The sequence below is a fragment of the Bicyclus anynana genome, chromosome 12 (genome assembly GCF_947172395.1).
Source record: "Bicyclus anynana chromosome 12, ilBicAnyn1.1, whole genome shotgun sequence".
Taxonomy (NCBI): Eukaryota; Metazoa; Arthropoda; class Insecta; order Lepidoptera; family Nymphalidae; genus Bicyclus; species Bicyclus anynana.
Window position 1 is genome coordinate 8,146,791 of NC_069094.1, and position 11,990 is coordinate 8,158,780.

General features: G+C 34.4%; 1 long non-coding RNA gene across 1 annotated transcript; it reads left to right on the forward strand.

The window, feature by feature from the left end:
• The first annotated feature begins 7,308 nt into the window (after positions 1-7,308).
• LOC128198555 (uncharacterized) lies at positions 7,309-9,966 on the forward strand. Its single transcript, XR_008251305.1, has 2 exons — positions 7,309-7,915; positions 8,012-9,966. It is a non-coding gene; the product is annotated as an uncharacterized LOC128198555 (long non-coding RNA).
• Positions 9,967-11,990: the final 2,024 nt, after the last annotated feature.

Sequence of the window (11,990 nt, forward strand, 5' to 3'; positions counted from 1 at the left end):
TAAAACTGGCGCGGCCCTTATTCTTACTTTTCATAGCTCTAGAAATCTTAGATTCAAACCTAGGAATCAAGTCTTTATTTAAACAGCTTAACCACTGGAGCATAGAGGTAGGTCTCGTGGTACTTTATAACCTACATATTAGTATAACTCTATCAAAATAGAATTCACAACCGAGTGCGCGCCGTTTGACAATTTATCACTGAACACTGAAACAAGCATAGATTCAGTATAACTAAGTGATCAAAGACAAAAGCAACTATAAATTAAAATTATTGTAACATATAATAATTTCTAAAGCTTTGATACCTGTATTAATTCGAAGAATATTAGCCCTGTTTTTAAGCACCCATGTCAAGTTTTACTTTAAATGGATGGATGGAAAACAAACTTTTAGGCTATGCGACTTTAAGACCAGGACAATAAAATGAAGTAGAAACCTTCTACTCCGAAGGCCAAAGCCTTGCACTAGCCAAAAAACTTTCTTCTTTTAAATAAATTTATACTAACGTAATATAAAGAAGGAGATTTGTTCAGGTCGGGTATGGTGGTAAGTGAACACTTTAAAAGCTGCATTACAAATAAAAAGAAAATGTTAGTTCTTTCAAAAGCAATCTTGCTCCGCCTTGTAATGGCGGAACTTTTTCGGTTTCAGCGCGGTTGCCAAAATCATGCAATTGCATATTGCATACCAGCGGCAGATGCGAGAGGTAAATTGCAGGCTTACATTGAGCGGCTCTTCCAATTCCCACGATGGCCCAACTTACCGGTACAAACCTGTAATAGGGTATAGGGCACACAAATATAACGGAATAACAAACAAAACAATAGACGAATTATTTTTTTAGTAACCTATATATGCATGATTTTAGACGGCTAAAGAAATTTTGTACACAGGCGTTCTAAACCTTTCTATCAGAAAAATATTTACAACCTATAAATATTGACGAGAGTAAGCCTACTAAGTAGAAACATAAAACGAAATAGAATACAAAATGTGGCCTTATTGCTTAGTAGTGATCTCTACCAGCCAACCTTAGGCCTAAGAACTTATAATATGATATTAATCTGTAGGTGGTGTGTACCTAATAACAATATACATCATATGTGTGTTTGTCTGTGTTCTATGAATAAGGATAAGGCCACCTTTTGTATTCTATTTCTTGTTATGTTTTACTTAGTAGACTTACTCTCGTCAGTATTTATTTATAGGTTACTAAATATTTTTCTGATAGAAAGGTCTAAAACGCCTGTGTACATTTCTTTAGCTGTCTAAAATAATGCTGATTACACAGTGTCGGATAAACGAATTGATTCTTGTCGAAAAACTTGATTCCCTATGCAATCTTCCCGTGTAGGCCCCATATCCTTATGTGAATTAGGTACAAATCAATTAAAAAATTGTTAATACGTACTGTAGTATTGTCAATCAACATCAATTCAAAACGCTTGGATGTTGACTTAGCTGTAACTTTCGTGTGTTCATTTTTTTCTCGGTAATTCCTGGTGCCCTCTGGATAGGATGTCCTAAGCAGTTGCTTAAATAGCTTATAGGCTAATTCAGGACTGAGATTACGTAGGTAAGTACCTAATACGATTACAAGCGAATCTAATGTCGGAGATTTTCGAAATTAGACGGATGATCACTAAATATCTGAAATTATAGAAAGTATTCTATTCAATTGTGTTGTATTGAGCCGTGATAGCCCAGTGGATATGCCCTCTGCTTCCGATTCCGGGAGGTGTGGGTTCAAATCCGGTCCGAGCATGCACTTCTAACTTTTCCGTTGTGTACATTTTAAGAAATTAAATATCACCGTATCAACGGTGAAGAACAAAAAAATCGTGAGGAAACCTGCATACCAGAGAATTTTCTTATTGCTCTGCGTGTGTGAAGTCTGCCGATCCACATTGGGCCAGCGTGGTATACTATTGGCCTAACCCCTCACAGAATAAGAGGAGACTCAAGCTCAGCAGTGAGCCGTATATGGGTTGATAATGACTATGACTCGAGTTAGTAGTGAAGTTATCGAGTTTGAATACAATATTCAAACTCGATAACTTCACTACTACACTTTCTTTCTTCACTTCACTTCACATTTATAATATTTTACTCATCCAAGGAAAATCATATTGTGTATATGCCTGATTTTCATTAGGTAAAACATCCAAATGCTTCTATGGATACCTCATAATGGTATGGTTCTGTGTAAAAAATTAAGTCACTGACGGTATCAATTTCAAGCCGAATGCATAATGCTAGTTTATGTTATATCGTCAGTATGACCGACACAGCTGAACAGTCCTGTACCTATAACGGAACAAAAAATCTACATTCAATTACACCCGTAGGTAAGTAGGATAAAAGAGTTTGAAAAGGACCCTCTCGCTTCTGTTCGGTGTAACATGTGGAACCGGTAATGTGATTTGGACCTAATTTACATAACCGTATTCCCATAAAGCTGAACAAAAAAATATATGTAGGTATGTTTAATTATATGTAGGTAGGTATATGATGTTACTAGCTGAACGTAAGTTAGGATAGCTAAGAACCCTTGATTTGAACCCCTTTTGGGTTCGATTCTTGGTTTGTTTTAGAGGATCTTAGCTTAAACTCCCCCCACCTCATTTTTATTGCGATTTTAGTAAAAAGTGTTCAACACTTTCAAGAGAATCAAAATTTAAGGAGACTTTCAGTTAACCGCATTCCGCACGTATTTTGTACGTAGTACAAGGACAGAAAAAAAAATTGTAATAACAATATCTTTTTTAAAACCATTAATCATTTAAGGTAAAGTTAAAAAAAAACGTTAGATACGGAACCTTTGGCGAGCTAGTCTCCCAAAAAACCCGCACTTTTCGGGTTTTTCGTAGCAGTAATAAGATGATTTTAAATTAATTAAAATTTCATTTGTTAGTGGAAATACAGAACAGTGAATGCTTTTACTAAGTTGGTAAAACAAATAATAATAAACCAATCAGTAGAGAATAATATGGTTAAAAAAGAAAATTCTCGCGTAGGTAACCATGCAATTTTCTGCTACCTATGTCGAGTGGGTGTTTTCAAAATGTCACAGCGAATCCCCTGCGTAACATCAGAGGCTCGCTTAAGCCTCCGTCAACTCGTAACTGCCTCTGTACGTCTTTTCCCTAAAGGAATTCTGTCAACAATTTTAGATTTAAACATGTTTCAAAGTAGCTATATAATTTTAATAAAGAGAGTTTTTACATAATTCAGTAATCCAATTCAACGTATATAAAAAAATTTTAAACAAAAGTTGTAGGGAATTTAATGTTCTACAATATCAATAATATTTATAAACTAGCGGACGCCCGCGACATCTTCCTCGTGGAATTCAGTTTTTCACAAATCCCGCGGGATCCATAGATTTTTCCGGGATTAATAGTCTTTTCTAGCCTATGTGTTAATCCAGAGTAAAATCTATTTCTATTCCAAACTTCAGTAACTTTCGCCTCTATAATATTATTGTGATAGTGTGATAGCGAACAATGAGATATTTGCAAAAAAACGATTTTTGTGACCTTTTACCTCAAATTTTAATAGACGCGGATACCCTACCATATGCAGGTTAGAATGCCAAAATACAAGTTTATACATTGAGCTGGGTATCTCAAATTCCGAGGTGAAATTATTAAGATGACTGGATCATTGATTACTCGAACGATCAACAATATTTGCAAAAAAAAACATACATACAGCCGAACGTAGAACCTCCTCCTTTTTGGAAGTCGGTTAAATACATATATATTTAGGGCTACTATACACAAAAGATTATAGGTACTGTTACACGTGCTCCAAAATAGCATGCTAAAAACATGCTATTAATTATGCTCCATACGAGCATGCTCATCATCAGTTTACAGTTGCTCAAATGCTCATTTCAAGCACGAAAGCAAGCTACTATTGAGCAGTTGCTACTTATTACCATGTGTATCGCAACATTGCTAATAATGAGCATGTTTATTTCGAGCTTGCTCAGGAATTAACAGTAGTTACACATGCTCATTTCAAGCACGAAAGCAAGCTTAAGTACAAGAAAAAAAAGAGACAAGGAAATCCCTTTTATCAAAAAAAATACTAACAAAATTTACGCGAGCGAACACGCGGGCAAATCCGACAAAAGTTAGTTTCTAAAGAACCTAGGTTTAGCGAAATTTTCCTTTATTTAGATGAAACATTTCATTTTAAAAATTTATAGGTCGGGTATACATACGGTGCTCACTTGTAAGTAAGTGATTGTTCGCGCAACAATATTCTCATCATAATACACGTCGTACGCGGCATTTTGTATAAGGAGTTTAACCGTATTCTTACTCGTACCCCGACGTAAACTACGTTCTTTGCAATCTTTTCGTTGTTATCGCGACCTGAATTTGCCTTTGTCCTTTATAAAAAGAACACGGCCCGTGAGTGAATGAATGCGTTAATAATTGACGACCAACACTCCTGCCTACTGTACCTGAAAAACAAACGAAGGATTCATTGAAATTTTAAAAGGCTCTTCAAGCATCCTGCACGCGATTACACCACGCTTACTCCGTCCTCCATCTACATATTATATTATACCTATTCGCACGTGCTGAAAATACAAAGACTGGTATTAAAATTAAATATAATTTTACATTAAAATAATATATAATTTTACGATATGTAAAGTTTGTATCGCTCTCGAAAAGGGTTCGGCTACTCCATTTCCACACTGCAGTATCATGTATAGACTCCTACCTAACTGAATATTAATGAATCAATTCACATGAAATCTATATAATGACTCGTAAATAATGGATAAAACGCACATGGTAGACAGTGACCACTAAGTATTTTGTCACTCTGGACGTATTGAACTACTGTACTTACTCCTGGCCAAGGCGACATTATAGTTCTGAGACAACCATTTAAAGCAAGTAAATATTATAATACATTTTGAAGAAAAAATTTGAATGTACAAACTTAAATTTTTTTTCTTGCAATTCAAATGGAATTATGTGATCATCTTCCGTTTGCCGGAATCATCTTTGCAAATAAATAGATTCATTATTTATAATAACAGCTTACCTGAATGTTTTCCGAGTTGTGGACCGTCTTGTTTTTACTGCTGTTTGGGGAAATATGATAAGAATAGCAATTAGAAGATCCAATTATTTCACTGAATAATTTTTTTGGATTGTTTATACCTACTTAGTTATTATTCATACAATGTGAAAATGTTCATTATTTATACGGGTTTACCTGTTATTGCTGAACATTAAAAATAGTTTAAAAACAAAAAATATTTTATTAATTATTTACTAAGGTAATGAAGGCAAGAAAGTAATGGACTATGATTAGTTGATTACTACACTTACTCTTCCTACTAATATTATAAACGCGAAAGTTTGTATGGATGTTTGGATGTTTGTTTGGATGTTTGTTACTCTTTACCGCCGCTACTATTGAAGCGATTTGGCTGAAATTTTGAATAAATAGAAATGGAAATAGATTTATCTCTGGATCAAACACATAGATTACTTTTTATCCCGAAAAAATCCATGGTTTCTCAAGATTTGCGAAATCTAAAAAATCTATGGTTGTCAAAAACTAAATTCCACGCGGACGAAGTCGTGGGCGTCCGCTAGTATAGAATATATTCAAACATGTTAAACGCCTTCCTACAGTATGTATTACCATCTACTCAATATTGTTTCAAGATACTACTCAAGTTCAAGTAGTAATGGTGAAAATTAATCTAACATCGCTTCTACCATAGATTTACGAGTCGGTACAAGTAAATCATGAGAAGAGAAAACCGATACGACAACCGTCTAACAGAAAGGAATTAATCCCTAGACCACCCAGTTAAGAATTCGGGGCTTTAACCATTAACTGATGCCTGAAATCGTACCATAGTAGGATAGAAAAATGCATTACGATATGTAATGTGGGTCCCAATAAGCAATAAAATGAGAAAATATATGCGGATTTATATACGAGGGGATTTTTAGGAGTACACCTGAACTAGATTACCGTATCCGAGCTATAAAAATATCTACATTCAATCACACCCGGAGGATAAAAGAATTTGAAAAGGATTCTTTCGTTTCAGTTTTGTAGATAATATAGCAGATGGAGGCGCCTACGAGATTCGAACCTCATTTACATGAAAACTCTTTCGCCGTAACACTTGGACGCAATATACGGAAATTCTCTATTTGTATGAAGTCTACCTGTTCGGCTTTATTTTGTTCTGATCTATTTTGTGGCTTATATTCCTAACTTTATTATGATGAAAATAATTTAGCAGCACCATTTTTAATGTACGTCTAAGGATACGCATGTAGTTAGGCTTTGCAATGACTCCCGAAGTCAATCGATGATGCAGTCAAAGGTGGAAAGTTGAAGGTGGTAGGGTATTATGAAGCTGGAAGGGTACTCAATATAACCTTACAAAGAAAGAAAGAAAGAAAATATTTTATTTGGACACACACACACAGAAGACAACAAATATAGAAAACTAATAATTTAACAACTAATGGACAAAACGCAAACGGGAGACACACTATCTAATTATCCAAAACCAACCCGAGTAGCTTACGTATTTCGTATAAATGCAAAGCATATAATATATTTGAAATTAAATTCAAATATTGTGCCAGTAATCGAAACACAACACCTTGTACCTTTATATAGCAATCATTATTCTCTATATTCTATTTCATATATTTAATTGTTATTTAATGTTAATTAACCTTAAAAAATCCTCTATTAAAATCAAGTAATAGAATTTCATTAGAATTCAATTAAAAATATGAATTGGAACCACGATTCTGTAAGACCTATAAGGGCACGCGACTATACCTAAGTGCTTTTATAGTATGTGTATCACACCTACTAATGAATGTTGATTTAAATTAAACGCCTCATTATTTTAACCGAAGCACGTTCTTGGTATCGTTGAAAGGATCTTTTGTTGCTGTAATATAGCGCGTCGATCGCTCTTAACGCTTTGGAGGTTCGCAAATTAATGAGCCCGCGCGGAGAAGGGTTGAGTTTCTGTTTCCTTTTAGCTTCTTTGACTTTAGCGCTACATGGAAAAATGGTATCTACAGGTTATTCACTAAAATGGAAGTATTTATCATATAAAAGTTTAATTGTTTTTTTTTATTCTGATTATAATAACTTGGTAAACGGTTAAAGCCTTAAGTTTTGTCTTTTGTATCCTACTTTCTTCATAATATGTCTCTAATTCTTATTTGTTTGTCTTATTTTGGAGTACAATTAAATTATAAAAAGAAAAAATTTGCAGGGAGCCTTCACCTAGAGTTGGGATTAGAGAATTTAAATAATAATAATATGGTGCCGAAAGCATATCGTGTGAACGAAGCAGTTCCTTCCCGACCCTTCCTCTAGATTATGATTATTGTGAACAATAATTAAATTTCAGTTACGATTACGTACTTTCCCACCGAGTGAGATTTCTCCCCTTGCATAAGTACAGGTAAAGATGGATAGGTAAGACGCACGGAGGGTCGAAATCAATGGAACAAAGAAAAGGGGGGCCTTTGTATGCGTTTACGCAAGGATAACACGTGCGCAAACGATCCCACGGTTTTGTAGGGAGGATATTTCGGGACCCATATATAAAGCTCCACACATTGCAGAAATATCATTATCAAATCATTGGAGCAAGAGTGCAGAGCACCGGGGACCCGGCGGGTCCCCGGGTTAACTCATTTATGCATAAGCTGCTCGTATAAACGTCTTCAAAGTTGCCATCACTAGTTTGTCAATTAAAACTCGGAAGCAGAAGTGAAGTTAATTAATGTTTATGTAACTAAAAGCAGTTTCGTTTCGTGAAAAACATCTTCGGGAAGTTTGCCGCACGATTGTAGCAGCGGCACCATTTTCGAATATTTATGGGTAAGTTAACTTTTATTACTTCCAAGTTCTACTTTACTGACTTCAGAACATTGTAGCCGGGGGCCTATTATTTATTATCTTCTTTAATTGTTACAGATGTCCTTTCCGTGAAAATATATTCAAATGAAAAGGGGAGGATTTTTTAGAAAACCACAAATTACACTGTCAGATGTCGGTACAACGCAACAAGTCAAACGGTGAAAATGGATATACTTTAGTGGATGCCCAAAGATAGATTTAGGATTAGAATAGGGTTTTCTGTTAGGTAGGTTTTAGGCTGTAGGCATTTTCTTTGTCCTTATCATTAGTTTCGAGATAACTTCAAAGTATAAGTAACGAAGTGATTTTTCTATAACTGATTAGTTTTTCATTTGCTCAAAAGTGCCTTAATGTACGGTCTTGTTTTATTCATGTTTTTTTTCGTTTCATCGTTAAATATCCTGTGGATTGTTTACTTTCAACTTGTAATTGTTACAAAACAAAAAAAAAAATGTTAGTGTTTGGATTCAGTTGTTCTTCTGTAAGTTATTCTTTTTTAAGTTTGATGATCACTTTATGTTAAAAGTTACCTTTAAAATATATAGTTACGTTTTGTGATTGACAGTTTAATTGTTTTGAACTGTGACAGAAACGATTATAATTGTTGTGAACCTGAAAATTAGTTATTTGACTTAACAGTAAAAAAAAATATCAACCTTTTAGTAGTTTTCGATGCGGTACGTCAGTGTAAAACTTGTTGCCTTCTTTTTAAGTGTTACGTTTTTGTTGAAAAAATCTGTTTGTTTTGTAAAAGTTATTGTTATGTTCTTGTTGGCAATCACGTTATCAATTCGTTAAGTTTGAAAATAGCCTTAAAAACCACCATTGTTCCAAATTCAAATTCGATTTTGTTAAAACCGTTGAATTTCAGTTTTGTTGTTTAATGCGTAAGAAACATTTCAAGTTTTCATGAAACATCTTCATTTCAAGTTTTGTTAATTTGCCAGTTACTGTTAAATAATTTTGTTTTGTTTCTTGTTGCTGCCGTGTCGTTATCGCGTTATGTTGAAGTTGTTCTTTGGTATTGTTGAATCAGTTAAGTTTATGTTATGAACCTATTCAGTAACACGTGCACCCAAATAGAACATACACTTTTGTTATTTGTTGTTGTAAGTGCGTATTATTTTCTCAAAAATTTAATTCTGCAATAGTTGCTCACTAAAAGAATCAAGAAGTGCCTTATGCTACCCAAAAGTGCCTAATTATTGTTGTTTACGCTTGTAGGATATTGCGGTGCCTTCTGTTAGAGTTTTGATATTAAAACTTTATCAGGATGCTTTCTAAAGTTTTGAAATTACCGTGTCTAGCAAGTGTACTAAAGTATGTACCTCTACTTAGTACTTAAGTTTTTAAACGTGATAGTTCAAAGACTTAAATTTGAAAATTATTTTTTTATATTCGACGCGGTAATCAAAACTTTTTTAAACGGTCTAGTGAATATTTTGTCCCCTTTTCAAAATTACAGTATAATGTACACATAGCAATACCAGTAATTATTATTTTAATAATTTTGTACGGATTCCAGCACATACGAGCGTCATCACTGATTTTAAATAAACTCAGCTTAAACATTTTACAAATAAAGTATATTAATGTGTGGCGCCTGGGGGATAAAATACTCATTACGCTGCTATTGTTACTTGTTTCGTAACTCGTTGGTTATTAAATTCTGTTCATGTTAAGTAATTTTAAGCGTTGAATTGTTGTTAAGTTAAAACGTTTATGTTGTTGATTGAAATGGCTGTGTTTGTTAGTTTTATGTTAAGTTTTCGTTTTAACTGTTAGTGTTGTTTTTTTTGCTACACCGTCATTAAGGCCCGTCAATTTTGAATTGTCTGAAGTTTCCAATAATGTTTCCGTGTGTGTATTATCGTGTAAGTTTATGTTAAGTCGTGTAAGGTTAAAACTGAAGCTTTGTGTAAAATTAACAAATAAGTTTTGATTATTTATTAGGGACGTAAGAAAGACATTGTGTGAGTTGTGTGTGTGAAATAAATTAATAACTAATAAAATTGTCTTTTATTTCTTTATCTTCGTCCGCCCTTAGACCTCTTTAATCCAGCTCTTACAGTAGTATCGCTATAAAAATGGAGTAACTTCTTCGGTTTTCCCAACATTTCCCTTCACTGCTTTGCTCCTATTGATTGTAGCGTAGCATGAAAAGTATACTATAACTTGCCCAGGAGTATGAAGAATAATTGTACTGAGTTTCGTTAAAACCCGTCGAGTAGTTTTTACTTCTATAACGAACATACAGGCAAAAATTTTACTGATTGCATTTTTGGCATTAGTATCAATCACTAATCATATAGTTGTTTTGGAAATATATTTCATGTACAGAATTGACTTCTCTATAAGCATAGATTTAATCAAACCAGTTGTATTTAATATAAAGTTAATCGCGTCTGAAGCGGTTGGAGTTTGGCCAAGTGCAAAGCAACCAGTCCTCTAACAAATCACGTTGTCTTTTCCGGGGACCTCAAACCTCGGTGCAATCAATTTCACCCTCATAGTGTTTTTAATCAGTTTCCAAAAGCCAGAGCTTTTCAATGTTTTATATGTCTTATTTAAAATCATTTAGTAACTCTATAAATTTACAAGTAGTTCCGATTACATGTTTGTACCACTTTTAAAATTATCAGAGTTACGAGGTCAGTTTTCGTTTTATGTTTTCAAGTTTTCGCGTTTCTGGGGGCCTAGTGGCAGTTTGATACTGTGACGATCACGTTAACGTAAACGCGAGTTTCTAAGGAATTGAAACAGCGCCATCTAGTGGCACTACTACACAACTGTTTCAATTCCATATAAATTCGCGTTTACGTTAACCCGACAGTAACAGTATGAAAACATTGAAAACTCCCACTAGGCACACTGAAGTGTTTAAAGATTTTTTCTAAAAAGTTTTTTTTTATTTTTAGTAAATAATTAGTTTTTATTTATTATATATATGGCTGGCACATAAAATTTCAAGTTCCTGGACACTTTCCCATCAACATTCAACAACATATATATCCTAATATCTATATATATAAATATCGTCGTCATCAACCCATATTCGGCTCACTGCTGAGCTCGAGTCTCTTCTCAGAATGAGAGGGGTTAGGCCAAGAGTCCACCACGCTGGCCCAATGCGGATTGGCAGACTTCACACACGCTGAGAAATAAGATAATTCTCTGGTATGCAAGTTTCTTCACGATGATTTCCTTCACCGATTGAGACACGTGTAATTTCTTAAAATGCACACAACTGAAAAGTTGGAGGTGCATGCGCCGGACCGGATTCGAACCCACACCCTCCGGAATCGGAGGCAGAGGTTATATCCACTGGGCTATCACGGCTCTCTCTATATACATATATCCTCACGATGCTTGTCCTTCACCGTTTGAGACACGTGATATTTAAATTTCTTAAAATGCATACAACTTAAAAGTTGGAGGTGCATACCTCGGAACCTACACCCTCCAGAATCGGAGGCAGAGGTTACTACCACTGGGCTGTAAAACATCAAAATCGTACTATAAAAACTTATGCGTAAAATAGTGTCGTATTGTATGTAATCTTCCATAGTTTTTCGTCGGTTAAAACTCGATTCACGGTCATCCATTATAATTATATTTACTGAATATATAATTATGATTACCATGAAAAAAATATAATGTTTTTATTATAATTTATGGTTAAATTTTTTCTCTAGCTGAGTCAATTTTATTATAATAAAACATTAGCAACAGTTGCCATAAGAGTCTCAACCATTATGGTACACGTATCTAGTTGTTAAACCAGAGGTCATGAGTTCAAGACTAAAGCTTGACGACTAATGCGACAAACGACCTCCAAAACAACAAGTACCTATTCCTAGATGGTAATCGCAATGTTTCTAGAATATAAACAATCTTCAAGGGGTTAAAAAATTACATGTTTCTACAATGATTTTTTTTACTATAATTATATCATCATTATCAACCCATATTCGGCTCACTGCTGAGCTCGAGTCTCCTCTCAAAATGAGAGGGGTTAGGCCTTAGTCCACCACGC